General features: G+C 43.5%; 1 protein-coding gene across 4 annotated transcripts in view; it reads left to right on the top strand.

Moving 5' to 3' along the window:
* The window catches only part of LOC147100682 (uncharacterized), a 269,041-nt gene that overhangs the window by 89,397 nt on the left and 155,997 nt on the right, over positions 1-23,647 (top strand). The window lies entirely within an intron of this gene.

The raw sequence follows: 23,647 nt of genomic DNA on the forward strand, positions 1-23,647 counted from the left end.
CTAGAGGAAGAAAGGCTGTTAAAGTAAGTACAGGTAATTTAAACTTCTTTACACACTTTAGACACACCAAACACACTTACCTTTGCACTCATGCACCCATCACTCACCTGAACACCGACATCGCGACCCCTCCAAGTCCTTCAACCCGACGGCCCGACTGCTCTAACCTGGCGTGGTTTGGAGCCGTCGGGAATCCCACACGACACCCTTCAAAATAGGGATTAGGCTAAAAACTGCCTGTTAACTACCTGTTAACAGGCAGTTAATTGGCACTAATCCCTTCCCGCCTCGGGGAGGCGGGTCCCAGTGCGGGGCGGGTACCCGCCTCCTGTGAAACTTACGTGGAGGCGGGCTTTGGGCGGGATGGTGTCGGGACCCCCGAATTCAGGATTCCCCCCCCCCCCACACGCCTGAAACCCCGCCTGACGGCTCCAGGAAAATCTACCCCTTAATGTCCCTCAGAATAAATTTGAAAATTATACGCTGAATTTCTGAACTTGCTGATTTTTCCTCCCTTCCTATATTGTTCAGTCTGTACTGCACCCTGTGTAAACACATTGTTCAATTCATGCTGTTCTCCTGTGTCATTTATTGTTCAGTCTGACAGCTTCCCTGCACGTGACACTGTTCAAACCAAGCAATAATAGTCTACCATTCATTGCACAGAGCTATCCTTTGTAACATTGTTTTGACTATAACACTCTTCCATTCATTAAACTGTGTATTAATACAAATCTAACCATTTATTCTCATTGATACCTCAGTATAAATATTTCACAAAACATTTCAGAATGGGAAATCCTTGCAAGATAATCCTTATTTGTTGGATAAGAAAGTATTATTAAACTGATTTCAAAAGTTTTACCTGTAATGTGTGCGGAACAGTTAACTCTTAGAGTATGTAATTGATGTGCAGTGTATAGAGACTGGGGAGAATTTTAACCTAAAAAAAGGGTGGGTTTGGGGAATGTGGGGGTAGTTAAAAATCGGATTCCCGACCTGAACCTGCCTCCAACCCGCCCACTTCTAGTTTTAACGGAGGCGGGACGGGAGCGGGCAGCCAAACCACTCCCAGGAGATGGGACATCAATTTATAAATATTATAATGAGGCTGGAAGCCTCTTTTTTAACCTCCATTTTGTTTTTAACTGCATGTCGACGGGTTTTACACAATTCGTAAAACCTAGCCTTTATAGCAAGGCGGGGGCTGCTGGATACAGGAGGTAAGTGCCTTTTATACCTATCTCCTGGATCCAGGATCCCTACCTAACCCACCCCCGTGATTGGAGAACCCCCACGAGGCTTTCGATCACCCCCCAGGCCCCCCACGAATCCCCCGTGGCTGGCCATGATCTTCCCTTCACCCACACCCCTCCATCATCCGGAGGCTGGCCACGATAGTCTGGTGGCCTGCCACGATCTTCCCTTCACTCCACCCCGATCATCCGGCCTTGATCCTCTCTTCCACCGCCCAATCCTCTGCCCGACCCCCGATTCTCTGCCCCCCACGATCCTTTTAATGGCCCAGCCCCCACGCGAACCCTCCCTCCCTCCCCTGTGCGGCCTGGTGCCACAAGCCTACCTGCCCGCAGCCAGCCAGCCTCTCAATCTGGCTGGCTGTGGGCGGGAAACCGAGGCCTCGCATGCAAATCAGGCCCTGCCATTAAAGTCGGTAGGACTTGCGGGAAACTAGGCCTCCCAGGTTTCTCGACCGCCTTGGAGCCCTCCCGCTCCCAACCCGCCTTCCTCCTTAAAATCCAGCCTTATGTATCAATAAAATAAATGCTGATATCACTGTTGGTCAAATCATGTGATTTGATTATGAGAGCCTGCTGTCCATTAGAATCTGCCATGATACCCTTACCAGCAAAGAAATCAATACATTTCTATAATAACTAGAGGATCTTTTCTGGCGATGGCTCAGAAACAAGAATCAACAAGGAATATGGTGCTTTATAACATGTAATGCAGAATCTATTTCTCTGCTGCTAAGGCATAGCTGTGTCTCTTTAAGGCTACAAAGTTTAATTGGTGTTAAGTAAACACCTAAAAGGTTAATTGCTGTTTAGGCTGGAGTACAGAGCCCTGGCTTTGTTTCTGGAAAGATCAGTTAAGGAGCTGCAAACACTGGCTCTGGTATTTTCCTTTCATAAAGAGAGGTCTATGGTGCCTTCGAAGTGTTTGCCAACAAATTTACCTGTAATTAATTTGCATATAACTATGCTGTGGCAAGTGTGACAGGAATGTGATGCTCAGATGACCGGGAGTGCGCACACAAGTGCTTTTTTCAAATTATCAATAGACAGATAGATATTCCTGGACATGTGTTGAGTTAGCTAATCTTAAGTGGGAGCAACAGCTGGGGTCTCTGAATTGGCCTCAGCAGCCTGGGTTAGGGAGGACAAATTCTCCCCCATGGTCACTCCAGGGGCTTCTGCTGGAAAGTAGGTTGTGTGTAGTTGTTCGTTGAGGACAGGGCTCAGCTATGATACCTTCTGGTTGAATAACCTTACTGTTGGGGCTCATACATGGAGAATGGCCACTTCACTGAGGTACTGGAGGGGACAGTTGCCTTTGGAACTGTACCTCAGCATGAGTTAAAAGAGGTGATTGGAAAAAGGATGCAAAAAAAATATGCATAAACAAAAAAAGTTTCTGTACATTACATGCATTTCAGGGTTGAGATGATAAATTGTTCAAGCTTTACACTTGTGGTTTATGATATCATCTCAGTCCCTCAATGTTTTACTATTGTAACATACTGCAGACTATACTTTATTATATATTATTTCTTTGAACCCATACCATATCAGTATAGTAATAAATCACTTGAGTGTAAAAGCTGCATGATATTGACGAGGCTTTTTCAAACCTAATTAGCTGTTCAGCCCTCAGCAAACATGCACAATCTGACCCTGGTTGCCACTTCATGTTCTTCTGTTCTCGTAACTAATTTACATGTTCATTGCATGGTAATTTATGGAGGAATAGCCGGAGCCTTTGATGAAAGTGTGTGTGATATTTATGACTGTCTTTGATGTGCTGGGCTACGGGTGAGATGCAAGTGTCTGTACTCACACACTGAACACTTGTGGTAAATTACAGGGAACGTAAGCAGAATTGCTTTGTGCTGCAGGACATTTTTGGGGACTGTTTTGTCTTTGTCCTGATTTTTGCTTTTATTCAACCACTTTCAGTTTGAAGAACAAGCTGTAGCTCGATAATAGTTAATGATATTCTGGCCTCTACGTTCCACCAGTGAGATGGATGTGCACTATGGGATTACAGTGGGCTGCATGTGGAAACCTCCCTTCCATTCTTTTTGTCTAGACATTTAAGCTCAGAGGTTCCACTCCTTCTAGGGGTAGAATTCAGGTGCAGAGTTTGTGGAGGGACCAGACTTTGGCTCTGCCAGTTTTCTGCCTCGTTGCAGCCACAGAAATTCCTGTTTGTGTTACTTTGCTCTCCTTCCACTATGTCCCAACAGCAGTTTGGGGACTACCTCAGATAGACTTCCAAAATCTCCAGTGGTACCTACATTTGCAGAAAACAGACGTAAGTGACCTTCCAGGCCACATGTGGGCCCCACCAAGCAGGAACCTCAAGGGATTGATTGCCATTTGATTCTAGGCCTACAGTCAAGGGAGCAGCATTCTGAAGAAAAGTAAGGCTCCATCGTCTTTGGGGAAAATCGGCCTTTTGTACTCACCTTTGGAGCGGTGGGGTGCCACTCTAATATCCTAACTGGTCACAGGATGGGCACCCTTGTAACACAGATACTGGTGCAGGTACCCATGGTCACCCCATATATGGTAATGAACCATCCCCAGGATTTGGGATGGGGCCATGGCAGCGTTAAAGTGGTAAGCAGAAGTTCCTCCCTACTGCACTTGGCACCGCTGGCAATTCTACCCTTTAGTTTATACTGAGGTGAGGGTATGGAAAGGGTAGGAGAATCCTAACTGTGATTTTGGACACTCCTTTCCTGGCAGTCCTCATTGGACTGAGTTCATAGCCTAAAAAATGCTTTGAATTCAACAATCTCTGGTCTGAGAAGGCCAGAATGGAAAATATGTAGAACGTAAGTGCCATCTGTAACGTAGAGATGTTTAACTGTAATTGGTACTGACGCAGGGGATATTCCTTGGCCTGCCAATTTTTATATCTTTCTCTATGCAGTATTTTGCACCAGGTCAGTAATCAACCTGTTCCTAGTAGTAGTTTCATATTATAGCAGCGCAGCCGACAATAGACTTGTGGGTATTCCTCCATCGGCTACAATCCACAGTATAAATGTCTCCAAGCTTGGGGACTGTGGTATCTTAGAGCAATGAAAGTCTGGGCTTCCAAATGTGCCAACTCTTTAAAGGTACCAGTTTTAGAACAGTCAGCTTGCAATTTTATCATTTCTCCTTCCATATGGGGAAAGGCCCACCCTCTGCTCTCTGCTTTCCATTGACAGTACAGCTAAGATCAGTTGGGAAGATATGGCTGTGAACAATTGTGGGATTACGTTGCCTCTTAATGTGTCATGTTCCAACTGGCTGATGTTAAAGGTATTGTCACGCGATGCATAGCGGAAGAGTGTTCTGTTCTGCACCTAGTGTAGCCATCCCTGCCCCCATCTCTCTGTGCAGAATAAACGGAAGATGTAATGCAACACTGGAAAAGAAAGCTGGAGAAAGTTCTAGGGAAGTGCTACAGTTTGGCAACTAGAAATGAAAGCAGTCAAAGAGAAAAGCTACTGACTGATTGAAGGTGCATATCTTCTCCATTTATTCCACTTCATTAAATGATACAGTAACCTCTGGCTGGTGCAGTTATCTCCAAACCAGTCTCACTGCCTTTCTGTTTGATGCTGTTGTACTCCAACTGAAGAAAGGAGTAAAAGCATTCTCCATAACAGTCATTTTCAAATTGTGTTGCTTTCAGAGGTTAAACCATTTTCTTTTATTGACAGCCTGGTCATTCAATTCAATTCAATTCAATTTATTTGTCATATATGCAGCAGACGTGTGTACTGCACAATGAAATGTTGATTTTTACGAGTCCTCCCAATTCTTGGCAATAAGTACATTTACATATTGAAATAAAACCCTGGGGCAAGAAGGTAAATGTTTTTAAGCATTGTCTCCCCAATTGTATCAAACCATTTTCAAGAAGAAGGCACATCACCACCTTCTCAGGACAACCAAGGATAGGCAATCCTTGCCAACGATACCCACGTGCGACACTGAGAATGGATTCAAAAAAAAAATTAATAACAGCATTGTTTTATTATCCATTGTATGAATGTACTAGGGAAGATCAATAGATTGTTACTAGTTAATTCATTTTAAATTGTTTCTCGGGATGTGAGCGTCGTTGGCAAGGCCGGCATTTATTGCCCATCCCTAGTTGCCTTGAGAAGGTGGTGGTGGGCCGCCTTCTTGAAATGCTGCTATAGCAGTTGATACAACTTGCTAGGTCACTTAAGCAGATAGTTAGGAGTCCGCCACATTAGTGTGGGAGTGGAGTCACACATAGGCCAGACTGGGTAAGGATGGCAGATTTTCTTCTCTAAAGGACGTTGGTGAATCAGTTGGGTTTTTACTGGTACCAGCTTTTTATTTTTATTGCTAGTTAAGTTGTAACTTCTATTTTCTGCTATAAATTGAAAATATAGCTGCCTCGTTGTAATCCACAAATTATCAGCAAGGTTTGATGTTAATGCCAATGAGTATTCTTTGTGTTTCCCATTTAAAGTGTTACAGCTCTAATAACAATTGCAGTTACCCTAATGGTCCACTTTTATTTGCATCCAGCTGTGCATTATGACTCATTCTGTGCACTGCATGGAGACATCATAACCTCTTCAAATGTTGTCATGTACATTCAGTAGATACACCTCCCCTCCCCCATTCAGTGTGGCCTGGCCCAGTCTATCACCTCCATATGACCTCCTTCCATAGGACAGACAGTGGCCCAGGGTACCGCCGTTTCCATGGCCACCCTTAGAGGCAACTGATGATCAGTTGAGTGATCAATTGCCAGGAGCTGTACTGTAGCTGAGTGAGGCTTCATGATGCATGACATGATTTGGATGTAGAAAGAGTTCCTCTTTATGTTTCTCTTACAGGGCTACTTGATTCCTTTCAACACGTCGGAGGTGTGAGAGCTGAGTTCAAATTTAAAATTGCTGTTTTTCAGATCTCTGAATTCATAGATCAGATTTTTGATTTTTAAATGAGGCTCCTCTCCATATTTTAAAATTTATTTGTGATTTAGTGTCAGGCAGTCTGACAGCACAGAGGTGCTGGTGGGTTGAAGAAATTGGTGGAAAGGTGCAGCTGGGTGTTGTCAGCATAGATATTGAATCTGACCCCATGCCTGCGATGATGTCACTGAGGGGTAGCATGATGAGGAAGAGGATGGAGTCAAAGAACTCCTGAAATGACCTGAGGGAATAGGAAGAGAAACCATTGCTGCAGATGTGTTGGCTGAATTGAGACAGGTAGGAGTGGTAATATGCAAAGGCAGTCCCACGGGTCTGTGCTGAGTTAGTCGATCTCAGTTTCAGCAGCAGTTTCACACATGACACGTGAACAGATGGACAAGGTACAGACAGCTGTCGATTATGGATCCAGAGGGGTAATTCCATGATCCTGTGGAAGGAGTGTAGGTTGGAGAATTTGGGCTGCAATATTGCAGTTCCTGTGTTGGTCAGCATTGTCCCCTGTTGGAAACACCAGATTGCTAAATTACACCTCATATCCCAGCAGGATTAGGTGCTTCGAGAAGAGGAAGGAAACATTTTATCACCTCGCTGCTTTTCATGCACATTATCTGTAGATCAGCAGCGAATCAATGTGGGGTGTACATGGCCTCGATTTGTGCATGGTACACAGCTGCTTTGACATTACCAGTATGTGGTGGGTGTTTTACTTTTTGCAGCAAGATCAGAGCAAAGACACTTTGAACATTTAGACAGTGCAGAGTAATGCAGAACAGCTGCAGATTGAGGACAAAGCCAAATTGGCGTCTGACATACAAACAAGGCTTTTGCTGCTGGGCTGGGAGGTTTGATATTTCACATAGGTTTATGGTACCAAGTACTGTGATGTTGTATTGCACAGTTCGTGTAACTTTCTCTTGATTTTTCAAATAGGTAATTTGGGATTTTCTCAATGAGAAACCTCTTTTCTAAATAACAAAAGATACACTGTTTCTTCAGTCCAAATCTTTTAATTTTAAAATTGCAGTGAATGTAATTGCTTCCAGCTGTTTTATTGCTTTCCCAGAGCACTGAATATAGCAGCAAATACAGGAAGTGTTTGTTTGACTGAACTGATGGATAGTTTGAAGACTGAACAGCCAAATTAGGCAATGTAAACTGGGAAGGAATGGGTGATATATGATAGCTGCAGAAATGGACAAACTCTCCATTTACTACTATGGGGAAGAAAGACTTCACCTTTTTACTTTAGATTTTGTAACTCTTCTCTAATTCCTCTCCTTCCAGGCTGAACTGCTGTCAGCCATCCTGTGGGTAGTGAGAAAGGTCTAGCCTGTGGGAGACTTTTTTTCATGGATGCTGAAAGAAAGAAAAGTTGCATTTATATAGCGCCTTTCATTACCTCAGGACTTCCGAAAGCACTTTACAGTCAATGATACTTCTGAAGTGTAATCACTATTGTAATGTAAGTAAACGCAGCAGTCAATTTGTGCACAGCAAGGCCACACAAACAACAATGAGATAATTACCAGATAATCTGTTTTAGTGATGTTGGTTGAAGGATAAATATTGGCCAGTACACTGGAAGAACTCCCGTGCTCCTCTTCAAATAGTGCCATGGGATCTTTTAAGCCCACCTGAGGGGGCCTAGGTTTAATGTCTCATCCCAAAGAATACACCTCTGACAATGCAGCAGACCCTCAGTACTGTGTAAGCCTGGATTATGGGCTCAAGACTCTGGAGTGGGATTTGAACCCATGACTTTCTGCTTCAGAGGCAAGAGTGTTTTCACTGAGCAAAGTCTGTTACCACTCTGTGTGGTAGAGCCACTTCTTGGCTGTTCCACCAGAAGGTGTGTTGAATTAATGCAAGAAAGGGCTCCCTCTCAGCTAAGTTTTCCCTTGTGGGTAAGTGTCAAACAATGCCTGAACCAAATGATTTGTACTTATTAAAATCCATTGCATTGTAAACACCAACGTTGGCACCTGAACAATCCATGGATCAGCAGATTAATGCACTGCCTGGTGTGATACTGAGCTTTACAGATGAGGAAGGTTTTAGAGTTACCTGATCTTAATTAGAGTAGTGATTGAAGCGCTACAATTGGCCTCGCTTCCCCTGGGCTGGGAAGTGGAAACATTTGTGTGTGGACATTAGGTGAAGACCAGATTGAAGTTGGCTGTGTTGCCTTATATTACCATAGTGAATAGTTTAGTCAGTATTCACTATCTGCACCCACACCTAGAGAATCACCAGGGAAGTGAGATATTATAGGATGGATGGCACCAGTAGAGCTACAAGCCAATATGAACCAATGCCTTCAGAAGAGGAGGAGGTGAGGAAAGGGAAGACAATTAGGAAAACCTCTTTTAACAATGCCCCAAATATGTAGATGGAACACAATGGGAAACCGAACTGCTCCAGAAGCTGGTATATCCAGAATATAATGTAGTGATTGGTCACTACCTCCTTCCCCACTGGGATTTTTAAAAACAGTACTTATCACAACCTCTTAATTACATTAGTGTAAGACAGATCACCTTCCCTCAAATATTGCCTGTATCTTAACATCGCTGCAATGAGTATGGACCACCCAGAAGCAGAGGCAGGCAGGCATGCAGACAATTTTGGGTGTTTTATATTTTTTGTTGCTGCAACATGCTTTTATCTGCCAGCTATTTTTAAAATTAATTTTGTTCTGATATTTTAAAATCTAAATTTGTAGATTTTGTTCCCCAAAATGTTGTCGTCTTTTGCCTTTCTGCCTCCCGTGCTTCCTTGCCCCCCCTCTCTCCCATTCCCTCTCGCCCACCCCTCTCTTCTATTTCCCCTTCCTCGCCTCTCCTTGTCCATCCCTCCCCCTCCTTTTCCCTGCCCTTCCACCCTCTCTAAGATTTTTAGTCTTCAGCCAAAGGTAATTGATTCCCTCCAGGATTGGTGATCTTAGTCTGAATAGAATTCCGTTGATGCCTTGTAAAGGCATACTGGGGATTCCTAGGGTAGTTGGGAAACACCCCGGATATACTCGTTTTTGGGGGATATTTGATTTTTTTTAAAGTTTGAGTGCCAACATTGTCAAATGCTGTGATATTTGTAAGTTTTTTTTATTCGTTTATGGGATGTGGGCGTTGCTGGCAAGGCCAGCATTTATTGCCCATCCCTAATTGCCCTTGAGAAGGTGGTGGTGAGCCGCCGCCTTGAACCGCTGCAGTCGTGTGGTGAAGGTACTCCCACAGTGCTGTTAGGTAGGGAGTTCCAGGATTTTGACCCAGCGACGATGAAGGATCGGCGATATACTTCTAAGTCAGGATGGTGTGTGACTTGGAGGGGAACTTGGAGGTGGTGGTGTTCCCATGCGCCTGCTGCCCTTGTCCTTCTAGGTGGAAGAGGTCACGGATTTGGGAGTTGCTGCCGAAGAAGCCTTGGCGAGTTTCTGCAGTGCATCTTGTAGATGGTACACACTGCAGCCACGGTACACCGGTGATGGAGGGAGTGAATGTTTAAGGTGGTAGATGGGGTGCTAATCAAGCGGGCTGCTTTGTCCTGTATGGTGTTGAGCTTCTTGAGTGTTGCAGCTGCACTGATCCAGGCAAGTGGAGAGTATTCCATCACACTCCTTACTTGTGCCTTGTAGATGGTGGAAAGGTTTTGGGGAGTCAGGAGGTGAGACACTCGCTGCAGAATACCTAGCCTCTGACCTGCTCTTGTTGCCACAGTATTTATGTGGCTGGTCCAGTTAAGTTTCTGGTCAATGGTGACCCCCAGGATGTTGATGGTGGGGGATTCAACGATGGTAATGCCATTGAATGTCAAGGGGCGGTGGTTAGACTCTCACTTATTGGAGATAGTCATTGCCTGGCACTTCTGTGGCACGAATGTTACCTGCCACTTATCCGTCCAAGCCTGAACGTCGTCCAGGTCTTGTTGCAGGCGGGCATGGACTGCTTCATTATCTGAGGAGTTGTGAATGGCGCTGAATACTGTGCAATCATCAGTGAACATCCCCATTTCTGACCTTATGTTGGAGGAAAGGTCATTGATGAAGCAGCTGAAGATGGTTGGGCCTAGGACACCGCCCTGAGGAACTCCTGCAGCGATGTCCTGGGGCTGTGATGATTGACCTTCAAGCACCACAACCATCTTTCATTGTGCTAGGTATGACTCCAGCCAGTGGAGCGTTTTCCCCCTGATTCCCATTGACTTCAGTTTTACTAGGGCTCCTTGATGCCACACTCGGCCAGATGCTGTCTTGATGTCAAGGGCAGTCACTCTCACCTCACCTCTGGAATTCAGCTCCTTTGTCCATGTTTGAACCAAGGCTGTAATGAGGTCGGGAGCAGAGTGGTCTTGGCGGAACCCAAACTAGGCATCAGTGAGCAGGTTATTGGTGAGTAAGTGCCACTTGATAGCACTGTCAGTGACACCTTCCATCACTTTGCTGATGATTGAGAGTAGACTGATGGGGTGGTAATTGGCCGGATTGGATTTGTCCTGCTTTTTGTGGACAGGACCTACCTGGGCAGTTTTCCACATTGTCGGATAGATACCAGTGTTGCAGCTGTACTGGAGCAGCTTGGCTAGAGGTGCGGCTAGTTCTGGAGCACTAGCCGCACCGCTAGCCAAGGCGAGTGTTTTGATTAAACACTTGAGTCACACAGGAAATTTGAAATGTTGCTTGCTTTTGGCATGTTTAAATTTCTCATGTAAATTGTGAGTTAATTCGAAACAAAATCCAACAATAACAACTTTGATGTGCATTGCAAGTGCTGGCAACCACAGGTCTTGATGATTTTGTGTAGTAATTCTGTGTTTAATAGAAAGCAATTGATTGTGTTGGTTATGGTGTTTATTCAAGATTCTGCCTGACCCAAAAGAGATTTAATCATACCTAGCCCACTCACCAGATGTAGTACATAGATACTCCACCTGCTTGGGCACGCTAATCTTGCAAGAATTCCCCAAAGACAGTTTACAGCACTGTCAATCACAGCAGGTACAAGAGCATGTGGAAACTTGGGAGCAGCACTTCAGGGAGTGGCCTGGCCAGCACTGATTTTGTTCTACTAATGTGGGCAGAAGTCCACAATGCTGACTGTCCATATCAAATGCGAATGGTTAACATATATGTGTCAGGGCTGACCTGGGAAGACCTTGGAAAAGGGTAGGGGAGGTGAAAATAAAAAATACTTAACAAAAAAACAGAACTACTTCTACCTGGAGTAGAATGTGTTAAACCGTTAAGAAAGGCTTCTGCCCACAGCTGCTGTGGTCTTACCACAAGCCAGCACTCCAAGGGACAGCGTGACATTGTTACCTCAAATAGTTTGTCCCATTCTGCGCTGTGCCCTTTTTTTTATCTGTACTGTTTAATTCCAAAAACTTGTCACTCTTTTAATATTTTATCTGTCAAACATCACTGCACAAACTGAAAAAACTCTACCCAGCTGAGCACAGCAACTCTATCTATATTAGATACTCCAACTTCATCATTTCATTACTTACTAAATACTCACTAACATATTTGTATGGAAGTAAGGTTTGTTGTATATTTTTGTAATCTGTGCCGTAAATTTCTATGTTAAAATTCTCAATCTAATTGTTACCATATTTTACACAGCAGTTCAATGGATTTAAGTGTTGGTTGACTACTAGGTCCATGCAATAGTCTCTCGGCTTGGAACACTTTTTTATATACCTTTTGAAAACATTTAAATCCATTGAGCTGTTCTGGTCAGTATGGCTACATATTCTCTATAACTATAATTTTGGTGTAGTACAGGTACAGTGTAAATGCAGCCTAAACCTGGACTCTGGGCCCAATCTAACTGGAGCAAAGTGGAGTGACGCTCCTTCGAGTAGGCAGGCTAACTTTACTCCAGATCTAGGTTGGACTGTGGTTTTACACTACATAAGTTTAGTGAAAATCCATGTGTCAACTGAATAAAAATATCAGTTTAAATGCAATTATGTATATAGAATAGAGTGTATTTAATAATAATCAGTAACAACGATACAAGTCAGCAACTGCAACACTACTCAACGCTTGCCTCTGTCTCTCTACAGAACCTCTGAACAATAGAAGTTTACAGCACAGAAGGAGGCCATTTGGCCCATTGTGTCGTGTCAGTTTTTTGTAAGAGTATCCAAAACTAATCCCACTGCCCTATGTTTTCCCCATAATTCAGTATCTTCCTCTGCCTCAAATATTTATCTAACTTTCTCTTTAAAAATGCAATGGTCTCTCCATTCCATACTCCAACGACCCTTTGTGTAAAGAAACTTCTAACCTCTTTCTTCACTCTTTTAGTGACAATTTTTAATTACTAAAGGAAATAATCTTTTTTATTCATGCTAACAAAACTCTTCATAATTTAAAAAACCTCTATTAAATCTTTCTTAGCCTCCTCTGCTCCATTGAAATAATCTGAATATCTCAATCTCTCCTCGTTACTGTAGTTACCCATCCCTCGCATCATCCTAATGAATCTGTAGCAATTCACGGTTGCTGCTCTTTGACTGATTTGAATCAGATATGGGGCCCACTTCAGTCAGGATCTGGCTCTACTTACATCATCTGGGTGTACTTGGGGGACAGTATAGCAGAACTGGCAGTCCCGCTTCCTCTGGTATCATCCTCATGGAGAAAGGAGGGGGACGCAAGAAGCACCCAGCCCCACTTATGTTTGTAAAAAAGGTGGAACAGGGCCCTTGCCCCAAATTTGTGCCTGAATCTTTGATTGCACTGTGACTGTCAGACAAGTCCTGAAACATGCAAACTTTCTCTACACCAAATTCTCAGCAGTTTCCTCAGTTGTTGAATGCCCAGTGGGGAATATCTCTTACCCATTTGGAGAAGTCAATGAATACTAATAAATAAAGAAAGAACTTGCATTTATATGGTGCCTTTCATGATTTCAGGATGTCCCAAAGCACTTTACAGCCAATGAAGTACTTATGAAGTGTAGTCACTGTTGTAATGTAGGAAACGCAGCAGCCAATTTTGCGCACAGCAAGCTCCCACAAACAGCAATGTGATAAATGACCAGATCATCTGTTTTATTTAGTAATGTTGATTTGAGGGATAAATATTGGCCAGGACACTGGGGATAACTCCCCTGCTCTTTTTCGAATAACAATAACTTTTGTTAGATTGGGGACGAGGTCCAACAATTACTCTTGTTGCAAAATGGGGTGTTCATGGAATTCTTTCAGGTATTTGTAACTCTACTAACATGTAGACTCAGGACTGCCTTCACATTCATACTTGACTTGTCCTGCTTGGAATGGAGTGTCCTCAAGCATCAGAACTGTGCTTCTCCTTTTCACCAGCTGACATGCCAACACTGCTCTTCTGACTGGTCTTCAACTTGCACTTTTTTCAGCTGTTCCTTGCTCTGGATTTGAACTGTTTGGTCTTGATGATGATGAATTATTACCTATACTGCTCTCTCAGGCAGAACCTCCAGGAGGTAACTTTCAGAGTATTGACTATTGGTAGAGAGCGTCACCAGCTGGTTGCACATGTTGGGGAAATTGTGGGTGCACTGCCCTTGATTTTCAGTCCATTCAAATTAACTGGCAGAAAATCATGGACTACATGCTTGCAATTTTTTGATATGCAAGTCTGGGTGAAAATTGTGAACACCCATAGAATCACAGGAAAATGGGATTTTCAGGGGTTTTTTCAGACAAAGCTCCAAACAAGGTTATGTATATAGAACAGAGTCTATTTAGTAATAACTATTTAACAAATCTATCAATTGGTAACCATAACAGCACTTCACCCTCTGTCTCTCTCTTTCCAGAGAAACTTCATCACTTAAAACCTAGAGTTAGAATTTCTGCAATGGTTCTCCCAATTATGCACTGTAACTTTGGCAGAAACCCCACAGAAATGACGTATATGACCGTCTACGCTGTTTATGTGGGGTTTCCACTGTTTTCCGCCAAAGTTATGGCGAATGAGCAGAACAACACCTGTGGAAACTCCAGCTGTAAATACTTTAGAATCAGCTTATCCACAAGGATCATTTCTGAGATCCATTAATAAAGGTGGGAATGGCCATTACGGATCAGAGTGATTTCTAGAGAACAGAAAACTTTCTTTCCAAATAGAACCATTTTTAACATGATCCAATTGTGAGTGTATATACAGATGTATGTTTTCATAATTACATTTTACTCAGTTTTCCTTGGCTGCTGTCAACCATGCATCCTTTCCAGCTGAGAGTGAGTGCTAACAAGATGCAGATCCCTCAATGGCTGGGGCTCTGCTCCTGCTTCCTGTTTGGCTGACTATATTACTGCGATAATCCAAACACTGGCAATATCAGGTGAACTCCAACAAGCGTAATATCCCATTGAACACACAGGAAGTGAAACCAGACTCAATTAGCATGATTCAAATGGACTCGATTAGCCTCTATTTAACCCTGCCGTTGCTGAATGAACAGCAACCCCCAAACAGTTTGAACAGCAAATGCAGTGACTTGTGTCTAGATTAATTGTAACACTCCTACTGCTGCCCAAGCTGCGATCAGCTAATTCAACACAGACCAGGGATTGAATATGGGACCTACTGGTTTAAGTTGCTTACTAGTACGATGAGCAATTTCTTTACCCACTAAATCAACAGGGAGCTCAGTAAAAGGAGAATTGGACAATCTTCGATCTGTGCATGTGCAACACTGTACCAGGCCTGCAGTCATGCAGGATATGTCACCAATTTAAGAATTGGAGCTGGCGTACTTGGTGTATTCTGGGCTACCGAAGACAGCTTTTAATTCAGATGAAGGGTGTGCTCCCCAAGGCCACGCTGTTAGTTCAGATTCCCTGACAGAGCAAGTCTGCTCAATTATTTATCCAACGGCTTCCTTTAATTCAGAAAGAAAATGGTCAGCATCCAATGTGATCAGATTATCAAGTTACTCCAGTGTTTCTCTTTATCATTTTCACTCTTCCTTTGATTCTGTCTGCGCATTAAATATTTGTTATTTTTTTATAATACATTGGACAAGAGCCCAAAATAATAAATGTCACACAGGCACAGAAAACTGTAGTGTATCTTTAAGCCTGTCACAGCACTAGCTGCTATTTATCAGACCACTTTGTCAACAGTAGAGAAACAAGAAAAAGCCTACAATGTGTCTTGAGGCTTGTCGCTGTACAGACTTTTAGTAAATGCAAGTCGCTGTACAGACTTTTAGTAAATGCAAGTCGCTGTACAGACTTTTAGTAAATGCAAGTCGCTGTACAGACTTTTAGTAAATGCAATTCTTGGCAGCAGTGTGTATGAAATTGTACAGTGGTTTTCTGTATGATGCCATTACTGGCAAAAGTTCTGCAGGGTTGTTATTTATTTAGAGGGTGCTTTGTGGAAGTACAATTCCCCTCGTGCTAGCTATCAAAAATAAACACACCTTTTCTACCACTTTGTTTGCTGTGTATTCCTAAAAACAAAATTTCTCTGCCAATTTTTCTCTCCCTCACCAGAAGGTGTTCACTCCTTGCTGGGATATGGTTCCAAAGGCATCAGGGGACCTTTTCAGTTCTTTGCTAGGACTGTCTCAGACACGCCTCACAGCAAAACTACTTCCCATCACTGGACGATTGCAAATTTATAGCTACTAGTTTGAATTGATTGCACTAAATTCTGCATATATTTTACAAGTTTTGCAGTTTTTTAAAACCATACTCAAGTGTGTGGGTTATTTGGATGCAACTGGGACAAAAATCATGGCATTGTGGGTATGGTAGTGTAGTGGTTATGTTATTGTATGTTAGTAATCCAAATACCTGGCCTAATAATCCAAAGAAAGTGAGTCAAAATCCCACTGTGGTAGTTGGAGAATTTGAATTCAGTTCAGGAAATAAAAAGCTGGTATCAGTAAAAGTGACTGGAGCTGTCGGATTATAGTAAAAACCAGACAGGTTCGCTATGTCCTTTAGGGAAGGAAGCCTGCCATTCTTACCCAGTCTGGCCTATATATAACTACAGTACCACACCAACGTAGTTGATTCTTAACTACCCCAGCAAGCCACTCAGTTGTATCAAAACACTCGTGATTCAAGAAGAATGGCTGGCCTTACCAGTACTGCTCACATCCCAAGAATGAATTTTTACAAATCTGTGGTTTAATATCCTGGCATCGTTGCCAGTTATGTGCTCTGCTCCTGACCCTGCCAGAGTATAGGCAGTCTGGGGTACATCGGCTTATTTTACTGCTGTCAGCAGGCACCCACACCACTAGAGGCCCATGCGTGCGTCTGCTTGACCAGGGAAGCCAATCATTTTGTCTCGTGTGTTTATGCTCCACACAAACATCCTCCCACCCTTCTTCATCTAAACCTATCGGCAAATCCTTTTATTCCTTTCTCCCTCATGTATTTATCTAGCTTCCCCTTAAATGCATCTATGCTATTCGTTTTAACTACTCCATGAAGTAGCAAATTCCATATTCTAACCACTCTCTGGGTAAAGAAGTTAAGAAATTGCCTCCTTCATCTTTTATTTTCTAGGTTAAACTGTCACAGCTTACTATCATTGCTGACATGTCTTTGTTAATCTATTTATAAATAGTGACCGTTGCTCAGAAATGTTGCAATGGCACTGACAGGTTTGATGTAAGCTGTAGATATGGAAGCATGCAATCTCTGTTTGAATGGTTTCCCCTTGTAGAAGTTGACCATCAAAAATATTCAGCAATGGAAGAAATGTAACGAGTACAGAAAGTTTTCATTCTGTGTTCATTTAAACGGAAATATTGAGTTACAAGAAGAAGCATTTACAGCGTAACAAGACGTGCAGATGTCTGAGAAATACAAACATGTAGAGCCCCACCAATTGGCTTAGTGGGAAATGCACCTTGTGATGCGGCAATGTGCCATTCAGACCCACAAGCTCCAAGGTTTGATTCCTTATCTACTGAGTTTGCCATGCTCAATGGGAGTGATATTAGAGTCACTACGCTTTGGCCTCAGTTCCTCAGACGATGGAGGGAAAAAATTAGACCGGGTTCCTGCTTCAGATTACTATTCAAGGACTCCTCTACGAAGTACATGTACTTATATGTTGGTTGCGGATAAGAGTGAGCTCCTCTGTTATTTTCCCCCCATGATACAAATAGCCTGCTGACACTCACCATTCAGGCTCAGAAATGAAAAATTGCCGGTCGGCACCAATTGAGGCGCTGAAGGGCACCTGGCATTATTGGAACTTCGGAACTCTCGGTCGCGGCTGCAGAGAACAGTATCTATCTCCCTGGCTATACTGTCTCCTGCCACAACTACATTCCCTTTCACTTCCCCCACTTGAATGGCTTCCTGCAGCATGGTGCCATGGTCAGCTTGCTCATCCATCCTGCAGGCTTTTCCCTCATCCACACAGGCAGCAAGAACCTTATACCTGTTGGACAAGGGAAAAGACTGAAGCTCCTCCAGCACTGTACCTGGGGTGCCCTTACCTGCCTGAGTTGCAGTCACACCCTCCTGCCCCTGACCACTAACCAGACCTGTACCACTACCTAACCTAAGGGGTGTGACTGCCTACTGGATCAAAGCGTCCAGGTAACTCTCCCCATCCCTGATGTCCTGCAATGTCTGCACCTCAGACTCCAGTTCAAAAACTCTGAGCTGAAGTTCCTCAAGATGCAGGCACTTACTGCAAACGTGGTTGTCCGGGATCACAATGCTCTTCACAAACTCCCACGTGCTGCAGTTGCGGCTCACCACCTGCACTGCCATCCCTATATGACTTTGTTTTATTTAATTAAATTTAATTAAATTTGTATTTAGGTAACTTAGTTTACAGTGTAGTTTCTTGACTACTTACTTGATCTAGATTAAGTTAAGGAGATTGAAATTAAATATCTACCTGTAACACAAAGCACTACAAGCAGTGTAGGCAAAAATCAACAACTCCTTTCCCCTCTTCTCTGAATTCCCACTCTTTTCAAATTCCCAAATAAAACACTTTGTTCAAGTCCACTCCATTTAATCCTGCTCTGTGCAGACCACTCTCTGGAGGGAATGTGGCAGCTAGGTTTGGTTGATGGCAATCTCACCTGAGTCAAGCCCCACCCCATAATCAAAGCCAGCATTCCAGTGCCGCACTGAGAGAATGCTGCACTGTCGGAGGTGCTGTCATTTGATAAGTTTAACGAAGGCCCCATTTGCCTGCAATAGTGGCTCTTGTGGACATTAATGATCACATGATACTAAGAGTGGGGAGTATTGCTTACAAGCAGAATTACTGGTCATTCATCTCATTGCTGTTTGAGGGATCTTTTTCTCCGTGAAATGGCTGCCTCATTAACAGCACAAGAAGAAAACAAAATGTAATTTTTTTTTGTGAAAAGCTTCGGCTATTTCTCAGACATGAGGGCCTAGAAATTCAGTGCCCTTAGCACCGATTTTGCGGCGCTAGAGGGCCTAGCGCTGCAATTGGCGCCGGTTCCTAAATTGCCTGGGGCCCTTCCGCGGCGGTAGACCGGTAGCGCTGCGCCGGCACCGATGACGTCATCGGTGTGCGCAGCGTCCCGGTTGCCGTGGTAACCCGGCCCCAAGCCGAAATTCAGTTGCGCCCGCCTCGCCCGTGGCAGGCGCAACTAAGACTCTGGCAACAGAGTCTTCCCCCAGTGTGCGCCGGCGCATAAAGGTGGAGCGGCGGCCGGCCGCGTTCCCGGCGGCCGCCTGCCCGCACCTCCCTTCCCGGACTCCTGCATTCCCCCCCCGCGGCCCTGATCAGTGTCTCATGCGAGCCCGGCACTTCCCCGAGGTGCCGGGCTCAGATGTCGGGTCAATCCGCCGGACAGTTGTCGGCTGCAGGCAGCTCCTCCTTAACAGGAGGAGGAGGCCTGCAGTTCCCCCGCCTGCCGCACCGCATCGGGTGCCGCAGCGGGGGATTAGCGCCGGGAAACCCAAGTTCACGCCCGTTTTGAGGCGCTAAAGGAGGGTTTTAGCACCCGCCGCCGTCTGGGCCCGGCGCACCCGAATTTTCGTCGGGCGCTGCCGGATTACCGCTGGCGCAAACTTTCTGGCGCTACAGCCCTGGCAAGACCAGAACCCAATTTCTAGGCCGATGAGGTGTTTTATAAATGTCTTTTTCTTTCAAAAGAAAAATGCACTGTTTTAAATAGGATGGGAGTTCCCCATCACAGTGAACGGTTCTCACACCCCTCCTGGTGGTGGGCTCATGAGCAGCATCAGCAGATGGCTGAAAGTAGGTTGCCAGTTTGCTTGGCTGAAGAATGGTACATGGCATGATGGTGGGTGAGAGAGAGGATGATTGTGGGTGGGGGAGGGGACTGAAAAATAAATGTGTCGTCCTGCTACTTTGCCAACCATGTCCTGATCAATTAGTGTCAGTGAGCAATCCTGCAGTATTCCACACTAGGCAGCCTGACTACATCACTGACATCCAGTGATGACCTCAGGTATGCCAGCATGTCTGATTTTACATATATTTATTTTGCACTGGAAAATATGAGACATGCTACCTTATAACCATGCTTTTTATGTTTAAAGTTAACCTAAAATGCCATTTAAAACTATGTTAGTTCCCATTTGCTCCCTATCTCTCTTGAAGATGCAGATGCTTGGTCGGATGTGCTCCCACAGACCTCAGCAGACCCCCAGAGGAGATTAGCAAGAACCGGGATGAGGGTGAGCAGTAATTAGTGTGGGACAGAATGTGGATGATGGAGTTTTGAGAGAGTTGGTGTTTGTGTAGGCTGGCGCTTGGGCAAACTGACTAGAAGTCAGTGTCAACTTGGTCTCCGCTCTGAGTCAGAAGGTCATGGGTTCAAGCCCCATTCCAGCACTTGAGCACCTAAACAAGATGACACTGCAGTGCAGTACTAATAGAGTAGACATTAAACCAAGCTCCTGTATGCCTGTTCTGGTGGACAGAAACAATCCCAGGGCATTGTATGAAGAGGAACAGGGGAGTTCTCTTGTCCTTACCAACATTTATCCCTCAACCAATGCAACCAAAACACATTAGCTAATCATTTATCCCATTGCTGTTTGTGGGAACTTGTGCACAGATAGGGTACTGCATTTGCCTACAACATTATTTAATTGGCTGTGATGCACTTGGGGCATTCTCAGGGCACGGAAGACGCTATATAAATGCAAGTTTTTCTGTCTCTGTCGGAGAAGTCTGATAAATACAGATTTTAAATGTAACTTTCCAATACTGTGTCTTTAAAGTCGCTGATAATTTAATCTGGCAAATTACTCTGGTGCTACAAGCTTTTGGAATGATGAGCAAAGTGCTTTTGATTTGTTACTTTATGGGCCAAGGCCTTTGAAGTTCTTTGATGTGTTTTTTTTGGTTTGTATAAGATTGTTCTGAATTTCGAGCGGTTGCGCTAATTTCACTTTAACATGCAGTACTTCCTGGTATTCTCAGGAAATTTGGTTTTGTTGCTGTAATTAGATGAGGATAATTTACTCGCAAATGGAGAATTAGAAAACGCTGCAGCAATTACCAGCAGAAAGGAATATAAAACATAGCACATATTGTACAAAGATGCAGAGCTACATGTTCTCAAAGTAAACTTTTATCAGTGTTTTGTATACAGATGCTTTATTATTTTGTGATCATATACAAATGTATTGTAAAAAACATTTGCTGTGAGGTTGCCAAACAGAAATTTTTAATAAAAACTTTTGCTAGGGATAACCTCATATGGTAGGCATAAAAACTAAAGAACTAGCTTTTATGTAATTCCTTATCACAGGATGCCCTAAAACGCTTTGCATGAAATGAATTATTTTGAAGTGCAGTCACTGTTGGTGTATAGACAGATATGGCAGCCAATTACACACAGCGAGATCCCACAATTGCAAATGAGATTAATAGCCAGATAATTTTTTTTGTGATGGTGTTGGTTTAGGGTAGAATATAGGTCAGAACATTGGGAGAAATCCTTGCTGTTTTTTGAATAGTGCCGTGCAATCTTTTACATCCACCTGCAGGCAGATGGAGTTTGGTTTAATAACTCATCTGAAAGACAGCATCTCCGACTATACACTGCGCGCTCATTATTGCATTGAAGTGAAAATCAATAAACTAGGCAATGCATTATCATCCCATCTTGAAGGTATCGAGTCCTTGCTGGGATACAAATCTGTGGGTACAGGCCACTCCATTACCACCCTTAATTGTAACTGTCCATATGAGCCTAGACAGTGATTGTCAGCAAGCTAATGTACAATGTGAGCAGCACAGTCAAGCTCAACGTGTCTTCATCCAATGTCCACTTCCAGCAGGGATCACAGGATAGTGATCAGCAGCAAGAACTGATTTTTCCCTTCGCTAGCCAGGGGCACTGAGGCCAATTGTAGCACCCCTTCTGCCAACTTAACTTAACCTATCTACCTCTAACCTCCTGCAACCCTATAACGCCCCTCCCTAAACTCTCTGTTCCTCTGACTCTAGATTCTTGTGCATCCCCCCTCCACTGTGGGTCATGCCTTCAGATTTCTAGGCCCCATGCTCTGGACTTCCCATCCTAAACCTCTCCGCCTCCCTCTCCTCCTTTTAAGACTACCTTAAAATCCACCTCTTTGACCAACCGTACCTAATCTCACTTTATTTGGCTTGGTATCGTTTTTTTAAATTATACCTCTGTGAAGTGCCTTGGGATGCTTTTCTATGTTAAAGGCGCTATATAAATGCAAATTGTTGTTAAAACAGATCAGTGATCAATCCTGGGACTTCCCTGGTCTGTATGGCTCAGTACCATGCTAGCTAGTACATTTACCCACTGAGCCATCAAGGAGGCTTTGCTAATTTCATCTAAAAGCCAGGAGAAGCTTTAGCAAACCCAAAAATAGATGCGCTGTACACATTTTCCTCAAACCTATATATAGGTTTGATGATTAGAAAAGATGTTATCAAGTTTTCAAATAGCTACTGTAATGTTTTTTTATTTGTCATATTAATAGCAGATTCTTGCTAGGGACAAACATGAGAAGGGAGAGGCACTGAGCAATAAAATAACTAGTAAAGAACAGCTAATCTTAGTCAGGCTTGACTGTAGCCAGTCAGTCTGTCATCAAAACCAGGCTGGCCGTAGACATCACAAGACATTGCTTGCCATTGCACACTCTCCTCTGCCAGTTCCACACCTGTCTGCCTGTTGTCACTCTTCTCATACACAATTCCACCATCTCAGTTTTAGCCTTGCATGTAGTCTTTTCTCAGCTGAGACCTATTCTATCACCTTCTGAGGAAACTAGTCCTCAGCCACACAGCACACAAGCCAAACCCATCACAACCATCCAGCTGTAACACAAGCTGTTACTGTATATGGCCACTCTTAATTAGCTGCTTTTATACCACACTAAGACCCGTGCTAGTGGTACTGGCTCCCAATGCATGGGATACACAGTTGGCTGCAACCCAAATGTAAACTTGCTTGGATTCAATAAACCTGGTGACCAGGAATAGCCAATGTTTCCTCTGTCCTTACTTCTGTCTTCAGATTGTGGATAGATTCTAGACTAAACTAGCTCTATATTCTGTAGATTCCTGACTCATTCTGTATTTCATATTGTTCCTGTCTAGCACTGTTACAATTCAATCAAAAGGAGATAATTAACTGAAATCCATAATTATCAGTAACTCTTCATGAGTTTCCAATAAGCTCATAAAACTGAGGAAACACCCCATTTGGAAATGGTTACTTAAATGTGATGTGTTTTTTTATTGTAAAATGTTACAGAAACTCTTCTCTCCATGCGCACTCTAATCATTTCCCTACATTACAACAGTGACTACACTTCAAAAGTACTTCATTGACTGTAAAGCATTTTGGGAAGACCTGAGGTCATGAAAGGCGTTATATAAATGCAAGTCTTTCTTTATACCTCCACACGTGCCTTCTGGCAATAGCACATGTCTCGTGGGTGGGAAGATAATGAAAGGCAATACAAAAGAATGCCATAATAATCTTAAGTAAGGTCCAATCTCCACTATAAAAGCCTGCAGAAATTAATCCTGTTGGATCCTGTCACCCAGTGAGGAGTGAAATCCAGTCAGGTTTATATTTTGTGCTGTAAAATCCTGCAGGATTTATCCTAAGTATCTTGAGAAGTCCAATTTTAATTTTTAAATAGTATGTTCAGTACAAACCTCTTGTAAAAGAATTCAGTAGTAAAACTGCAGGACAGCCTCCTGGTATGTCACTGTTCTTGCAAGTTAACTCATTTGCAGCTTTATATTCAGATAAAAAGAAAAACTACAAATGCTGTAAATCTGAAATAAAAACTGCAAGTCTGTCAGCATCTGAAAAGAAAAAAGACTGGTTAACCTTTTGGGTACAGACCCTTCACCAAAATGAAACAAATACAGTCTGGTTGGTGTTACTCTACAGTATACCTATATTAGGTTATAAAATGGTTTTGAAGGACATTCATTCTGTG

Source organism: Somniosus microcephalus, chromosome 25, assembly GCF_052327205.1.
Source record: "Somniosus microcephalus isolate GS21.2 chromosome 25, FLI_Smic_1.0, whole genome shotgun sequence".
NCBI lineage: Eukaryota > Metazoa > Chordata > Chondrichthyes > Squaliformes > Somniosidae > Somniosus > Somniosus microcephalus.